Below are 19542 nucleotides of genomic sequence, written 5' to 3'. Positions count from 1 at the left end.
TACCACCACCCTCACCACCACCACCTTCACTCACCACCCCCTCAACCACCACCACCTCCAACCACCACCACCCCTCACCACCACCACCCACCACCCACCACTACCTCACCCACCACCACCCCTCACACCACCACCATCACACACCACTACCCTTCCAACCACCACCTCACCTCACCCACCACCACCTCACCCACCACCACCTCACGACCACCTCAACCACCACCACCCACCTCACCCACCCTCCCACTCACCCACCACCACCCTTACCCACCCTCACCCACCACCACCCTCACCCACCACCTCCCCCACCTCACCCACCACCACCCTCACCCACCACCACCTCGCCCACCACCACCCTCGCCCACCACTACCCTCACCCACACCACCCTCACCTACCACCACTTCGCCCACCACCACCCTCGCCCACCACCACCCTCGCCCACCACCACCCTCGCCCACCACCACCTTGCCCACCACCACCCTCACCCACCAACCCTCACCCACCACTCCCTCGCCCACCACCACCTCGCCCTCCACTACCCTCTCCAACCACCACCCTCGCCCACCACCACCCTCGCCCCCCACCACCCTCGCCACCACTACCATCACCCACCACCACCCTCGCCCACCCACCCTCGCCCACCACCCTCTCCCACCACCACCCTCGCCCACCACCACCCTCGCCCACCACCACCCCTCACGCCCACCACCTCGCCCACCACCACCCTCTCCACCAAACCACTCATACCACCTCCTCAGCCCACCTGCCCTCTCCAGCCCACCAACCCTCAGCCCACCCTACCCTCGCCCACCACTACCCTCGCCCACCACTACCCTCCACCCACCACCCTCGCCCACCAACCACCCTCGCCCCAACCACCCTCGCCCACCACTACCATCACCCACCACTACCCTCGCCCACCACCACCCTCTCAGCCCACCACCCTCGCCCACCAACCACCCTCGCCCACCACTACCTACCCACCACCCTCGTCCACCACCACCACCCTCTCCCACCACCACCCTCTTCCACCTCCACCTCACCCACCACAGCCTCGCCACCACCCGCTCGCCCACCACTACCTCGCCCACCACTACCCTCGCCCACCTGCCCTCGCCCACCACTACCTCGCCCACCACCCCTCGCCCACCACCACCCTCGCCCACCACTGCCATCACCCCACCACTGCCCTCGCCCACCACTACCGTCCACCCTACCCTTACCCACCCACTACCTCGCCCACCACCACCACCCTCTCCCACCACCACCCTCTTCCACCACCACCCTCGCCCACTACCTCTCCAACCACACCTCTTCCACCACCCTCGCCACCACTACCATCTCCACCACCACCACCTCTCCAGCCACCACCCTCTCCAACCACCACCCTCGCACCACCACCACCTCGCCCACCACTGCACCATCACCCACCCTGCCCTCACCCACCACTGCAATCCCACCACTACCCTTCCCCACCACTACCCTCGCCCACCACCACCCTCGGCAACCACCACCGCCTCTCCCACCACCACCCTCAACCACCACCCTCTCCAGCCACCACCCTCTCCAGCCACCACCCTCTTCCACCACCACCCTCGCCCACCACTACCATTCTCCACCACTACCCTCGCCCACCACTACCTCCACCCTGCCCTACCCACCACCACCCTCGCACACCACCACCCTCGCCCACCACCACCCTCGCCCACCACCCTCGCCCACCACCACCCTCCCCCACCACCACCCTCGCCCACCACCACCCATCACCTACCACCACCCTCTCCATCCACCACCCTCTCCAACCACCACCACCACTCAGCCACCACCCTCTCCAGCCACCACCCTCCCCCACCATCACCTCTCCCACCACCACCCTCTCCAACCACCTCCTCGCCTACCACCACCCTCTCCAACCACCACCTCTCCAACCACTACCCTCGCCCACCACTACCCTCGCCCACCACACCCTCGCCCACCACCACCCTCACCCCACCTGACCCTCGCCACCACCCCACTACCACCCTCTCCCAGCCACCACCCTCCAGCCACCACCTCGCCCACCACTACCCTCGCCCACCACCCCTCGCCCACCACCACCCTCCCACCACCACCTCGCCCACCTCGCCCACCACCGCCTCTCCACAACCACGCCTACCACCTCCCTCAGCCCATAGCACCCTCTCCAGCCACCAACCCTCGTCCACCACTGCCACCTCACCCACCACTACCTACGCCCACCACTCACCCTCGCCCACCACTACACCCTCGCCCACCACCCTCGCCTACCACCACCTCGCCCACCACCACCCTCCCACCCACCCTCGCCCACCACCACCCTCTCCCACCACAACCTCATACTACCACCTCCTCTCCCACCACCCCTCACCACCAACCCTCGCCCACCACTACCCTCGTCCACCACTACCCTCGCCACCACCTCCTCCCCACCACCACCCTCTCCCACCACAATCCTCGCCTACCACCTCCCTCTCCCACACCACCCTCTCAGCCACCAACCCTCGCCCACCACTACCCTCACCCACCACTACCCTCGCCCACCACCCTCGCCTACCACACCTCCCTCGCCCACCAACACCCTCTCCAGCCCCAACCCTCGTCACCACTACCCTCACCCACCACTACCCTCGCCCACCACTACCTCGCCCACCACCCTCGCCACCACCACCCTCGCCCACCACCACCCTCTCCCACCACACCCTCGCCTACCACCTCCCTCGCCCACCAACACCCTCTCCAGCCACCAACCCTGGCCCACCTCGTCCACCACCACCTCACCCACCACTACCCTCACCCAACCACACCCTCGCCCACCACTGCCCTCGTCCACCACTACCCTCACCAGCCACCACCCTCGCCCACCACTACCCGCCCGCCCACCTGCCCTTGCCCACCACCACCCTCGCCCACTGCTATCCTGCCCACCACTACCCTTGCCCACCCTGCCCACCACTACCCTCGCCCACCACTACCCTCGCCCACCACTACCTCGCCCACCACTACCCCTCATACCACCTCATACCACTACCCTCGCCCACCACTACCTCTCCCCACTACCCTCGCCCACCACTACCCTTGTCCACCACTACCCTCGCCCACCACCACCCTCGCCCACCACCACCCTTGCCCACCACTACCCTCGCCCACCACTACACTCGCCCACCACTATCCCTGCCCACCACTATCCTCGCCCACCACTACCTCGCCACCACTACCCTCGCCCACCACTACCCTCACCCCACCACCCTCACCCACCTACTCTCACCCACCACCACCCTCGCCCACCACCACCCTCGCCCACCACAACCCTCGCCCACCACTACCCTCACCCACCACCACCCTCACCCACCACCACCCTCACCCACCACCACCCACCCACCACTACCTTCAGCCACCACCCCTGCCCACCACTACCCTCACCCACCACTACCCTCGCCCACCACTACACTCCCCACTACTATCTGGCCCACCACTATCCTCGCCACCACTACCTCACCCACACACCTCACCCACCACCAACCTCACCCCACCACTACTCTCACCCACCACCACCCACCCACCCCACCCCCACCCTCCTACCACCACCATCCTAACCCACCACCACCCTCACCCCACCACCCTCACCTACCTACCATCCTAACCCACCACCACCCCACCCACCACCACCCCACCTACCACCACCTCACCCACCACCAATCTCACCCACCACCACCCCACCTACCACCACTCCTCCACCACCACCCCACCCACCACCACCCCACCTACCACCACTCACACACCACCACCCCCACCCACCACCACCCCCACCTACCACCACTCTCACCCACCACCACCCTCACCCACCACCACCCTCACCACCACTACTCCCACCCACCACCACCCCTCATCCACCACCACCCCACCCATCACCACCTCACCCACCACACCCCACCCACCAGTACCCCCATCCACCACCACCACCCCACCCACCACCCCACCCATCACCACCACCACCCCCACCCACCACCACCACCCTCACCCACCACCACCACCCTCACCACCACCACCACCACCACCTACCACCACCACCACCACCCCACCCACCACTACCACCTCACCTATCCCCACCACCACCTCACCTACCACCACCACCCTCACCCACCACCACCACACCACCCTGCCTACCACTACCTTCGACCACCACTACCCCTGCCCACCACTACCCGCCAACAACCACTACCTCGCCCACCACTACCCGCCCACCACTACCCTCGCCCACCACTACCCCTTGTCCACCCCCCACCACTACCCTCCCACCACTACCCTCGCCCACCCACCCTTGTCCACCGCTACCCCGCCCACCACTCCCGCCCACCACCACCCTGCCCACCACTCACCCTTGCCCACCACTCACCCCCGCCCACCACTATCCTAGCCCTCCACCACTAACCTCGCCCACCACTACCTGCCCACCTCTACCCCGCCCACCACTCCTACCCACCACTACCTCACCCACCACCACCACCCACCACTACCTCACCCCACCACCACCTCTGCCCACCACTCACCCCTGCCCACCACAACCCATCCCACTATCCTCACCCACCACCACCCCACCCACCACCACCCCCCTCACCCCACTCCACCCACCACCACCCTTGCCCACCACTACCCTCGCCCACCACTCCCTGCCCACCACCACCCCTGCCCACCACCACACCTCCGCCCACCACTATCCCAGCCCACCACTCACCCTCGCCCACCACCACGCCTCACCCACCACCACCCCACCCACCACCACTCACCCACCACCACCACCCACCCCCACCTCACCTACCACCACCATCCTAACTCCACCACCCACCACCTCACCCTCACCCACCACCACCTCACCCACCACCACCTCACTCCACCACCACCTCACCTACCACCTCACCATCCTAACCCACCACCACCCCCTCACCCACCACCACCCTCACCCACACAGCCATCCCAACCCACCATCACTCCTCACCCACCACCACCACTTACCACCACCATCCTAACCCACCACCACCCCTCACCCACCACCACCCTCACTCCACACCACTCACCCACCACCACCCTCACTCACCATTACCCACCACTACTCCTCACCCACCACCACCCTTATCCACCACCACCTCACCCATCACCACCTCACCACCCACCTCACCCACCAGTACCTCACCTACCACCCACCACCTCACCCATCACCACCACCACCCCACCCACCACCACCACCGTCACCCACCACCACCACCATTCACCCCACCCACCACTACCACCCTCACCCACACACCACCACCACCCACCACCACCACCTCACCTACTCACCTCACCACCACCCCTGCCTACTTACTACCTCACCTACCACACCTCACCCACCACCTTCACCTCCCACCACCACTCATCTACCACCACTCATCCACCTCACCACCCTCATCCACCACCACCTCACCTACCACCACACACCCACCTACCACCATCACACCACTCTACCACCACCACTCATCTACCACCGCTCTCATCCACCACCCATTCTTCAGTATATTAGTACACAATGCAGACGATAACACTCAACATCTAATACAAAATATGAATTATTTAGTGGATGACTCACACGTATAAAAGCCCAAAATACCAATTTAAATTTAGAGTTTACAACGACATTATATATGATAAAATAGCCCAAACTCTTATTGTCCAAGATTACAAAGTTCTCCTACAAGACACAAGGATGATAAACATTACCGTAAACATCATATGACTGGGGATAAAAAGATGGAGGGGTGGAGGAGTCTTGAGGGAGTAAACTTCATTGGTAGAAGAGATGGGCCGTCTGGTGAGGAGGGCGTGTGAAGGGGAGGTGAGGAGAGCGTGTAGGGGGGGGGTGAGGAGAGAAGGATGTGGAGGGAGGTGAGGAGAGCGTGTGAAGGGGGGGTGAGAGAGAAGGATGTGGAGGGGAGGTGAGAGGGTGAAGGGAGGTGAGAGAGAAGGATGTGGAGGGAGGGGAGGAGGGCGGGGAGGTGAGGAGGAGGAGCTGAGGAGGATATGGAGGGAAGGCGAAGAGGACGTGTGGAGGTGAGGTGAGGAGGGAGTGTGGAATTGTGTTAAGTATGCTTCAGTTATGTTTACTCCAGAAGGCCACAGTAGACTTGAGCTAATGACTTTGAACTTGACATGATACTCTCAACTTTTTAGACTTGACACTCGAATCTTAAGACTTGGGACTTGAAACTTTACTGCACGACGTATTATGGTGCTAAGACAACATACACCTAACTTACTCAGCCTTTGTTATTCTGAACTAACTCAATGTCGATTTTGTTATTTATCAACTTTAGCTCTTGATACCAATGCATACATATATCTTATAAAACTCGCACTATACCTATACCCTCTGACAGTGAGTCTTACATCCACAAAAATAACAACGTCTTATACAACACTCAAGATATCCGAGTCTCTGACGTATTCTCACATCAAGAAGAATCACAACTTCTTCTATGACTCGCAAAGATACCCGATTCACTGACATAGAGAGAATCTTAGATCAAGGAGAATCAAAGGCCCTGGACAGCTCAGTCGCCACTTTGCATAATTATACGATAAATTGTCATTGGGAGGCAAAATACTGTCCGCGTCTTGGCCCTCAACCACATGATAAACGCCTCCCTGCCGCTGACAGTCTGATGGTCCTCTCTACGGCGATACCCACGGTAAGGGAAGAGAAGGAAGAGGGAAGAAGACAGAACGATAGAGATCAGGAGAAGAGAGAGAGAGACAGACGAAAGAGCAGGAGAAAGAGATATATAATGGTGAGAAGAGAGAGACAGACAGACAAACAAAATAAAGACAAAAAGAGACATAAAAGAGACAGACAGACAGGGGGTAGAGGTTGGAAAAGGGGGAATAGAGAGAAAGAAGGGGTTATGGAGAAAGGGTTTAGGTAGTGAGAAAATAAAAATAAGAAAAGGATAAAGAGATAGGGACAAAAAGGTTGGGTGAAAGGAAATGAGAGAGAGAGAGAGAGAGAGAGAGAGAGAGAGTCGTCGAGAAGAGAAGACAGAAATAAAAGTAAGTAAAATAGAAAAATAAAAAGATTGAAAAGGGAAAATTTGAAGAAGCATGTATCAAAGGAGGAAGTAAAGAGAAAGGTGAAGAAGAAAGAAAGAAAGAAGTGAAAAGCGAAAAGAATAGGATAGAAGGAACTTAAGAAACTGGGAGGTGCTTTAAGACTACAACTAATACCCAATTTCTTCCATTCCGTTAAGTCTCTGACACTCAGCATGGGAGGACTCTTCACTTTAACCCCCATCCACATGATAGTTACCACCACGATTGTCCTTCCCATCCCGCTTAGCCAATCGTCTCACGCCACAATCGCATCTTTGTTTCTGATTGGTTCTTGTCTGGGAGTCAATACAGGTCCACGAGAGAGAGAGAGAGAGAACGAGCAGTAACCGTCCCCGTCACCGATAAAAAAAATATTCATTGACGACTTCGTTTCATCATACATATATTGATATACTCATTAAGCAAGTCTATCAAGGCGAGGTATATGGAAGGTGATGTAAAAAATACAAGTCTGAGTTATGGGTTTTAGGGGCCACTCAAGCACCTTCCCCCACCCCCCCTCACCCATCCCCCGGCGAAGGCTGCTGACCCTCCAAGAAATATTCCGGCAATCTGCCGGCTATAAAAAGCACCAGAGGAGCAGAAGTGGCAAATTGGTGTGGGCAATACGGTCATTTTATTGTGCGTTCCCCAGACCCCGGTTATAAAATCACGCCCACCTAAATCTGCCGCAGCTACATGGACGAGAGATAGGAGGAAAGAGACTGGGGATGATAATAAGGAAGACTGGGAGGAGGATAAGAAGAACAAAGGAGAAGAGTCTAGGTTTAGATAAAGAAGCATCGTGTTAAGAATTAGGTAGGCAGGGTTAAAGAATAAGGGAGGCTAAGTTAAAGAATATGGGAGGCTGTTAGAATATGGGAGGCTTGTTAAAAGAATAAAGTAGGCAGGGTTAAAGAATAAGGAGGCTAGGTTAAAGAATAAGGGAGGCTGGGTTAAAGAATAAAGTAGGCTGGGTTAAAGTATGTTGGCTGGGTTAAAGAATAAGGTAGGCTGGCTAAAGAATATGAGGCTGGGTTAAAGAATATGGGAGCTGGGTAAAAGAATAAAGTAGGCAGGGTTAAAGAATAAGGAAGCTGGGTTAAAGAATAAGGAGGCTGGGTTAAAGAATAAAGTAGGCTGGGTTAAAGAATAAGGTAGGCTAAGCAAAGAATAAGGTAGGCTGTTAAGAATAAGGTTGTTAGGTAAAGAATAAAGTAGGCTGAGAAGGTTAAAGAATAAGGTAGGCTGGGTTAAAGAATAAGGTAGGCTGGGTTAAAGAATAAGGTAGGCTGGGTTAAGAATAAGGTAGGCTGGTTAGAATAAGGTAGGATTGGTTAAAGAATAAGGTAGGCTTGGTTAAAGAATATGGTAGGCTGGGTTAAAGAATAAGGTAGGCTGGGTTAAAGAATAAGGTAGGCTGGGTTAAAGAATAAGGTAGGCTGGGTTAAAGAATAAAGTAGGCTGGGTTACATAAGGCTAGGCAGTTAAGAATAAAGTAGGCTGTGTTAAGAATAATGTAGGTTGGGTTTAAGAATAAGGTTGGCTGGGTTTATGAATGAGGTAGGCTGGGGTTAGGTAATAAGGTAAGCTGGGTTAAGAATAAGGTAGGCTGGGTTAAATAATGTAGGTTGGGTTTAAGAATAAGGTAGGCTGGTTTTATGAATATGGTAGGCTGGGGTTGAATATGGTAGGCTGTTATGAACAAGGTATGCTGGGTTAAGAATAAGGTAGGCTGGGTTTATGAATAAGGTAGGCTGGGGTTATGAATAAGGTAGGCTGGGTTTATGAATAAGGTATGCTGGGTTAAGAATAAGGTAGGCTGGGGTTATGATTAAGGTAGGCTAGGCTTAAGAATAAGGTAGGCTGGGTTTGAGACTAAAGTAAGCTACGTTTAATAAAAAGGTAGGCTGGCTTTAAGCATTATGTTGGGTGGGTTTAAGAATAAGGTAGGCTGGGTTTAAGAATAGGGTAGGTTTGGTTTAAGAATAAGGTAGACTTGGTTAAGAATAAGGTAGTCTACTGGGTTAATAATACGGTAGGCTGGGTTTAAAAATTTGGTAAGCTGGGCTTATAATAAGGTAGGCTGGGTTAAGAATAAGGTAGGCTAGGTTTAAGATTGAGGTAGCTAGGTTTAAGAATAAGGTAGGCTGGGTTAAGAATAAGGTAGGCGGCTTAAGAATAAGGTAGCTAAGTTTAGGAAATTGGTAAGATGGGCTTAATGAATAAGGTAGGTTGTTAAGAATAAGGTAGGCTAGGTTTAAGATTAAGGTAGGCTAGGTTTAAGAATAAGGTAGGCTGGGTTAAGAATAAGGTAGGCTGGGTTAAGAATAAGGCAGACTAGGTTTGAATAAGCTAGGTTTAAGAATAAGGTAGGCTGGGTTTAAGAATAAGGTAGCTAAGTTTAGGAAATTGGTAAGATGGGCTTATGAATAAGGTAGGCTGGGTTAATAAGGTAGGCTAGGTGTTTGAATAAGGTAGGCTGTGTTAAGAATAAGGTTGGGTTAAAGAATAAGGTAGGCTGGGTAAAGAATAAGGTAGGCTGGGTTAAAGAATAAGTAGGTTACAAAGAATAAGTAGGCTGGGTTAAAGAATAAAGTAGTTTAAGAATAAGGTAGGCTGGGTTAAGAATTATCTTGGGTTAGGAATAAGGTAGGCGGTTAACGAATAGGTAGGCTTGGTTAAAGAATAAGGTAGGCTGGGTTAAAGAATGGTAGGCTGGGTTAAAGAATAAGGTAGGCTGGGTTAAAAAGAATAAGGTAGGCTGGGTTAAGAGTAAGGTGCAAGAATAAGGTAGGCTGGGTTAAAGAATATGGTAGGCTGGGTTAAAAAAAGAGGCTGGGTTAAGAATAAAGAAGGCTGGGTTAAGAATAAGATAGGCTGGGTTAAGAATAAAATAGGCTGGGTTAAGAATAATGTAGGTTGGGTTTAAGGATAAGGTAGGCTGGGTTTATGAATAAGGTAGGCTGGGGTTATGAATAAGGTAGGCTGGGTTTAAGAATAAGATAGGCTGGGTTAAGAATAATGTAGGTTGGGTTAAGAATAAGGTAAGTTGGGTTAATAATATGGAAAGACTATGATAAAGGATATAAATACTTGTAGAAGAGGGAGGATGATACAGTCTAGTGTGTTAATTGAGGGAGAAGGGAGTGTAGGGTGTGAGGAGAAGAATTGAGTGGTGGAAGGAAATGGAGGCGAGAAAGAATGTTGAGGGGAAGCAGGGAGAGTGGATGGAAAGTAAGGGTTGGGGGGAAGCAGCCGATCATAACCAACACACACACACATTGCAATAAGGGCATAAAATGGCACACCAAATACCTCCCCTTTATAGAAGCGCTTCACAAGTGAGCAAAAGTCTTCCAGATCACGAAAAGCTTCATGAGGACCGTCGCTCATACGCAGTTATCACAGCCCAGACATAACTGTATTCGTCTGAGCCGCCCTGTGTACAGAGAGGGAAGGTGTACCAACATCCAGGATTTCTCTTTCAACGCTGGGAAATATATTTCTTTGGTAAATTTCTATCTAACTGAACCGAAAATTTATAAGCCTCCTCACGGCATAGTGAGATGGATACTGTGAGTTTCCACCGTAAAATCAATCTTCCATTGTGGGAGTGCGCTGCTTGGCGAGGATGTTGATTGGAAACTATTGGATCTAGCTGCGCCGCCACCGTATAGTATTTACCCACCGCTCGCCCTTAAGTCTATCCTCCAACTTCTTTAAAATAACACAAAGAACAGTTATGGGCGATTGGACGTGTGGAAGGTTTCAAAAGCGTTACCTTCAAATACAGTGAAGACCAGAAATAGGCGGCTATTTGGGATAATGTATGCTCACCCCGGCGATTTTTGGTTTACAGTCGAGCAGCGGCCGTAACTCGTGTAAATATGGATACAAACACTGGGTTATGGAAAAGACCTGCAAATATATATGATGATAATAATAATAATGGTTGTCCCGCGAGTAACATGATGGCCGGCCAAGGGTCACCTAGGCGTGAATTTGTTTAAGGTGTAGAAACAGTCGCCAACACAACAACCACACCCTAAGTTAACGAGCTGCATGACCCAATGTCAAAGAATAGTCTGAGAAGACCGGACAACTCGCCAACTACAGTGGCTATCCATTACCTGTTTTAACATCCAGGTCCCCAATTACTGCTGGATAGTTAGAGGCAAATGACGTAAAGAAACTTACCCATACTTTCACCCTACCCGGGGAATGAACCCGGGTCCACTCGCTTGCGAGGCAACCATGCCGACCATTACACCACCTGAATATTTTGATCAGACATAAATTAACTAAGAACATCGTCTCTCCTCTCTGGCTGTACTGGAAAGAATTTTAAATAACAGAGAAAAATTGCAAAGAAAACTGGAGTCACCACCACACAGGCTACGTCATAACACAGTGTAAAGCCTGCGTCACTAACCACAGAGTGAAGGTGTATTTGTAGTTTTGAACTATTCCTTCATAATAACAGGGATTTTAGTAACTGTCTGTGCTGTTACCTGTACGATCATCTTCCGAGCCCACTGTAAATGCTAGTCATTGTGTATTAATATAACGATTAGTGTTAGACTTACAAAGATAGTGATCTGGTGTTTATTTCTGATGTGAATGACGTAAATAAGTCCTTTTTTCTTTCTTTCATTCATTCATTTATGTGAGTAGATTGTTATATAACGCTGCTGTTGTTATTCTGAAATATCTTTATAACTTTCCGAGTTCATGGAATTAGTATTTGAGAGAGAGAGAGAGAGAGAGAGAGAGAGAGAGAGAGAGAGAGAGATTAAGGTATCGTGAGGTTACTATGAAAAATTTAAGACGGTGAATATTCAACTTACTGAGACAACACATCTTTACACACACACACACACACACACACACACACACACACACACACACACACACACACACACAGAGGGACGTCCACATTGTTCCATATACCCAGACACCCTCTTAAAGGCTCTGGGTAAGTGGCCTAAACATATGCACTAATCCTCGCCAGGAGACACACTACATAGATTAGATCAGTGAATAAATCGCCGGGAAGTGTAGTGTGTCGCTGTCCAGAGTCAGGCTGCCGTGTGAGAGTGAGTGAGAGAAGCTCACTCCCATCTGTTAGATTCGCGCGCACACACACACACACACGCACACACACACACACGCACACACACGCACTATTAGTCTATTTTACTTCTGTTCGTAGACAATAAGATCTCTGTTTCGTGTTGTATTAATGTAGTGTAGAGTCATGGATCACGGATCTCTTCTTTCACAGCCTTGTTCGTGTCACCTCTATAAAGTGTACACATTGTTTCCCGCACAGTGACGTCGTTTGAGGCAAGAATGGTTCACATTGTTTCATCGGTATATTAAACAGTCAAGAAAAATAAACTGTCTCGAAACATCACTTAAGTTCCTCAAAACTTTACTTAGTTTGAGTAAATTTCGGAGCATATTGAAAATATTGTACACTACGATACAGTTATTATGGAATAGGAAACTTTAGCACTTTGTAGAATAGTACTGTATATAACTAAGACTGTGTATGTGTGTGTATGACTGTGTAGTACTGTGTATGACCATGTGTGTAGTACTGTGTATATGTAAGGGTATAGTTCACTGAGATACACACACACATACATACACATACACACGTAAATCTGTCCAAAGGTAATTAAATCTGTCAAGTCATTCAGTAATTGAAGGGTTCCCGGTTATTGACAGAAACGTGTGTGTGGGGGGCGGCTATCTGGGGGTACGCTACGTATTAAACCGGCTTATAAACAGTAGAAATAATTCTCACATGTATTGAAAAGGGTCATCAATGTGGGTGGTCGGATTTATTACACATTATTTTGTTCACGAGTTGTATACATTTTTTCCATGTGTTAAAAGATATACAGGGTGTCCATAAATGATTACCCTAAAATCGGTATGCTCTCATGTTTTCATCAGGGTAACCATTTATGGACACCCTGTATATTAGTGTTAAAAGATATATATTAATGTTGAAAGATATATATTAGTGTTAAAAGATATACATTAATGTTAAAAGATATACATTAATGTTAAAATATATATATTAGAGTTAAGAGATACATATTAGTGTTAAAAGATATACATTAATGTTAAAATATATGTATTAGAGTTAAGAGATACATATTAGTGTTAAAAGATATACATTAATGTTAAAATATATATATTAGAGTTAAGAGATACATATTAGTGTTAAAAGATATACATTAATGTTAAAATATATATATTAGAGTTAAGAGATACATATTAGTGTTAAAAGATATACATTAATGTTAAAATATATATATTAGAGTTAAGAGATACATATTAGTGTTAAAAGATATACATTAATGTTAAAATATATATATTAGAGTTAAGAGATACATATTAGTGTTAAAAGATATACATTAATGTTAAAATATATATATTAGAGTTAAGAGATACATATTAGTGTTAAAAGATATATATTAATGTTAAAATATATATATTAGAGTTAAGAGATACATATTAGTGTTAAAAGATATACATTAATGTTAAAATATATATATTAGAGTTAAGAGATACATATTAGTGTTAAAAGATATACATTAATGTTAAAATATATATATTAGAGTTAAGAGATACATATTAGTGTTAAAAGATATACATTAATGTTAAAATATATATATTAGAGTTAAGAGATACATATTAGTGTTAAAAGATATACATTAATGTTAAAATATATATATTAGAGTTAAGAGATACATATTAGTGTTAAAAGATATATATTAATGTTAAAATATATATATTAGAGTTAAGAGATACATATTAGTGTTAAAAGATATATATTAATGTTAAAATATATATATTAGAGTTAAGAGAGATACATATTAGTGTTAAAAGATATACATTAATGTTAAAATATATGTATTAGAGTTAAGAGATACATATTAGTGTTAAAAGATATACATTAATGTTAAAATATATATATTAGAGTTAAGAGATACATATTAGTGTTACAAGATATACATTAATGTTAAAATATATATATTAGAGTTAAGAGATACATATTAGTGTTAAAAGATATATATTAATGTTGAAAGATAGACATTAATGTTAAAAGCTATATATTAGAGTTAAAATATATATATTAGTGTTAAAAGATATATATATATATATATATATATATATATATATCAGTGTTAAAAGATATATATTAGTGTTAAGAAATATATATTCGTGTTGAAAGATATATATTAGTGTTAAAAGATATATATTAGAGTTAAAATATATATATATATATATATATATATATATATATATATATATATATAAATATATATATCTATATATATATATATATATATATATATATATATATATACATATATATATATATATATATATATATATATATATATATATATATATATATATATATATATATATATATATATCAGTGTTAAAAAATATATAATGAGTTAAAAAGATATATATTAGTGTTAAAAGATATATAATAGAAGTTAAAATATATATATATATATATATATATATATATATATATATATATATATATATATATATATATTTTGATAAAATCACACGGGAAGATGGAAACAACGGAGTACCTTAGCTTTCGTCTTTATTCAAGACATCTTCAGAGGCAACTGGATTACATGGACAGAGAGAGGCTTAAATATACAGGGTGACCTAAAAACATGAGGTCAGGTCAAAATGATGACATCCACTAATCCACACACCAACACACACGTAGAGGAGCTTAAGAGAAGGGAGGTGACGTGACTAGACAAGTCAGGTCAGAAAAAAGGGGGCCCACAAAATAACTATCATACATCTAGATCAAAGGTTTTCAAAGCATTTTTAACCTTGGGCCACTGACAAATAAATTTATGTAACATTATCAGTTTTGAACTGACCATCACTAAGGTTTATTGATTTTAATTCCTTAATCAAACTAGCTTCAACAAGAAGTCTTTCTGTGACACAAGATGATTTGAATACTTCTAAGCTTTTTTCCCAAGCAATGGGGTGATTATTATTCCTTCTAAATATTAATGTTGTTTTCAATTATGACTCCACCATTACCAATATGTTAATAAGGAATAGCCCAAGTTTGAATGTAAATGGAAGTGTTTATTGTATTCCATGTAGCAAATGTAATTGTAATTATGTAGGACAGACAGGAAAAACACTGCAGCTCAGAATCAAACAACATAAGTATAATATCAGAACTGCATCTGAAAGCAGTGCCTTGTTTGTTCATGTTAGGAATAATAATCACCCCATTGCTTGGGAAAAAAGCTTAGAAGTATTCAAATCATCTTGTGTCACAGAAAGACTTCTTGTTGAAGCTAGTTTGATTAAGGAATTAAAATCAATAAACCTTAGTGATGGTCAGTTCAAAACTGATAATATGTTACATAAATTTATTTGTCAGTGGCCAAATGTTAAAATGCTTTGAAAACCTTTGATCTAGATGTATGATAGTTATTTTGTGGGTCCCTTTTTTCTGACCTGACTTTCCGTTTTTAAATTTGTGGATTTTTGAAATATATATATATATATATATATATATATATATATATATATATATATATATATATATATATATATATATATATATATATATATATATATATCAGTGTTAAAAGATATATATTAGTGTTAAAAAATATATATTACCTGTGTTCGAAAAAGTTAAAAGGTTGATGGATTTTATTTTCAGTCGTCAATTTTAATGTTATAACGAGTGTAACGTCTCAGCATTAAATACCAAATAATAGAAAATGTCGTTAGAGTTTCCCCCAACCGAGCGTATCGATTTCCAAGCGACCCGACCACTTTTTATTGGCCTTCCAGATGGCAATTCTCGTCTGCTTTTAGGTTCCTCCTCCATAAAATGAATCATATCAAATAAAAAAAATAAAAAAAGAAAGACTATTATAAATCATTGAAAATAAGAAGCACTAGTTGGTGTCTCTTTATCTATGTATCTATCTGTTTGTGTCTCTCTGTCTGTCTGTAACGAATACTTCTTAGTAACAATGTAACAGTATAACACAGTAACGGGGAGAATATGTTATCTCTACCGTTACCAACTGTGTATTTGTTGAGGTGACTGTTACCGTGTATATAACAGCTACTTATGAAGCTGTCATATATGTAACAACCTTCCTGGGTTGTCACCAATTGTAACAGTCACTTGTGAAGCATGTTACCTTATATTCTAGACGTACTAAAATATAGATTGTTTATTGAATCTTCTGTGGTGAAACCCAATATGTTCCTTTTGTTGGTTTATTATAAAAAGAATTCTATGTACACTTTCAAAAAGGATTATCACCGTAACTTAATCACTGTAGCTATGAGTGTTAAATGAGGACGGAGGCTATGTTAAATAGCTCTTCTAAAATACGTACGATTGATGTGAGACTGGGAGTGATCTTGAGTAGGGACCCTCGAAGGAGAACAGAAATATATCCGACGTCCTCCCTCGAGGAAGACTGGTCACCTCAACGATGGCTCTAAATAACGTCTTCCTCTAGTGAGTGATTTCAAGTTACTGTCCGCAATAGGTGGCCAGAGAGCCGGTTACTTATTCCTTAGCTCAGCACCAAGTGACGCGACTTCCCGTGGACACACCTTATCACGTGCTCTGAACATGCTACCTCATAGCTAGTGGAAGTTTACAGGAGATGATGGAGTTATATAAATTTAATGTACTACCCAACATCGATGTACTACCACATCGCTCGGTCACACCTTCCAAACTCTGCGAGGAATAAACTAATCTCGCAGAAAAACCCTATACATATACCAAACCATGTTACATGCATATGTGTTTAAGCACTAAATTGGGGAAGCTGACACCTGCGGTTGAACAGCTACTTAAGCCCTAGTCTGAAATGCCTTATGGAAGAGTATATTATGCACAATGGCAAACTTGGAAGATTCTGACTTATAATCACAAAACAAAAATATTACTGCCAATATCAACACAATAGTGGAAAATTGTTAACTTGGGTATAGCAAATCCCGTAATAACATGGCAGAAATAATCCTCGCCTATTTCGTGTTTAAGAACGCTCCTTAGGAATGTACAACTTCTGCTACTATAAATAATCACGCTGGAAGAATGAGTGTGTGGTGACGCCCTAATACAAAACATTCACCTTTGCGGACAGCACTGGTACAGTTGTGAAGGATTCTACCACGGTATGGCTGAAAATTTAGTCTGTGATAATCATTAACATTAATATCATTATTAACATTATTATCCTTCCTGGGAAATAAAAAATAATGTCCGCATTTCCTACGTCTGAGGTTTGCAAAATTATTTACATACAAACCAAAAAATAATTGTGACCTTTGTTCTAGAGTTCTTTAGAACTCGTTATTGAACCGGGATCACAAGTGTGATCACCATCCAGCCAGGTAGAACTCTTAACAATAGCTTTGACATCTTGATAGAGTTCACCTGCTATGGAGACTAAACAATAACTTTGTCCATCCATTTACAGTAAATTGATATAAATTATAAGTAAAACAATTAAAGTATCAATAGATGAACAGGTGAAACATAAATACTGGAAATTATATTACATCAGTATATATTAAAATAAGTAAGGCACCTATAAAATGAAAATAACTTACCACGACAGCTAGCGTGTGATGGTATGATGTAGAAATATGTATTTGTGTTTATAAATATAGTGCATGTCTGTAAAATACCTATTCTGAAGTCTTGATTGAAGAATTCTAGGAATTACTTGAAAATGGGGCTTCAGATCCCGTAGACTTCAACAGAGGCCGGGCACTCAGCTGGTTTGAAGGCTTCACGTTCAAGGGTCAATGACAGTCCTTGTTGATAGAAGACAAGATGGCGTCCAATGGTGGCTTCTCCGTTGCTAAGACGACATGGTGAAAATTCAAGATGACGTCGGGCGAGTCCACTCTGGTTGTCAAGACGACTGAATTCGATGACTGGGGGGTTCTTGTCGCTTGGCGAAAGAATGTTGCTGACAGGCTGTTGGTGATGAGTAGTCACAACAACTGTAGTCACGTCCTGCTGCAGTGGACAAATCATTTGCAAAACTAATATTCACTTGAGCTCACAGGAGTGTTGCCATAAAACAGCAATTATCAATAACACAGTAATTGTTATAGATAAAAAAAGAATTTTGTACAATATCTTGCATGACAAAATAAGTATCACTCAACAGAAAACTTCTCGCGACGGTATGTATCCACGCGCACTTAGAACAAATTAAAGAAACCAGGATTTTTTTTCTAAAAAAAAAGAATTGACACTGATCTTAGATATGGATCCGGTCCTTTTCGCTGCCACAATGTAACGGTTTAAATTTTTCTGTTACATCACAGTATGAGTAACAGGAGAACAGATTTTCTCAACTGTTACTCAACTCCAGTATGATGAATAACTTGTTATGAGAATTGTCACGGTTACTTGGAGTACACTTGACTAACTGTAAACTGTAGACTGGTCCTGTAGACTGATTACCTTAGACTGGTCGTAGACTGGGTCCTCTTAAGCTACGCTTTGCCAACTATGTAACAGTATCTTCTTTTTAACAGTAGGAACAGGAGATACGATAACCTCGACTGTTACCACTGTAGATTGGAGACTGGGGTCACCTTGAGCTGCCACTTTTGTAACAAAAACAGTATATAGGTGTAACTAAAACTTAAAGCTATCACAGGAACAGGGAGAATACATATATTATCTACCTTTAGTGATTTTGTGTATCTGTTGAGGTGACTGTTACCGTGTATATAACAGCTACTTGTGAAGCTGTCATATATGTAACAACCTTCCTGGGTTGTCACCACTTGTAACAATCACTTGCGAAGCATGTTACCTGATATTCTATAGATCAACGTTTATTGGATCTTCTGTGGTGAAACCCAATATGTTCCTTTTGTTTGTTTATTATAAAAAGAATTCTATGTACACTTTTAAAAATGATTATCACCGTAACTTAATCACTGTACCTATGAGTGTTAAATGAGGACGGAAGCTAACTTAGATTAGCTCTTCTAAAATACGTCCGGTTGATGTGAGACTGGGAGTGATCTTGAGTAGGGACCCTCGAGGAAGACGGGTCACCTCAACGATGACTCTAAATAACGTCTTCCTCTAGTGCAGGGGTTCTTAACCTGGGGTCCATGGACCCGGGGTCCATGGATGGGCTTCAGGGGGTCCGTGAAGGTCAGATAAAAATTTAACATTTATCTTCAATCCAAACAACAACAACCTTCTCATTGAAATGAACTTTTGAGCAGAATTAAAGTTTTGTTTTGTTTAATTTGCACAAGATGATTGTATTTCATTTTTGTACGGAGTGGCCATTAATTTTTGC

The sequence above is a fragment of the Homarus americanus genome, unplaced genomic scaffold (genome assembly GCF_018991925.1).
Source record: "Homarus americanus isolate GMGI-L3 unplaced genomic scaffold, GMGI_Hamer_2.0 scaffold46197, whole genome shotgun sequence".
NCBI lineage: Eukaryota > Metazoa > Arthropoda > Malacostraca > Decapoda > Nephropidae > Homarus > Homarus americanus.
The sequence above is the reverse complement of the archived record's forward strand: the minus strand, read 5'-3'. Positions refer to the sequence as shown.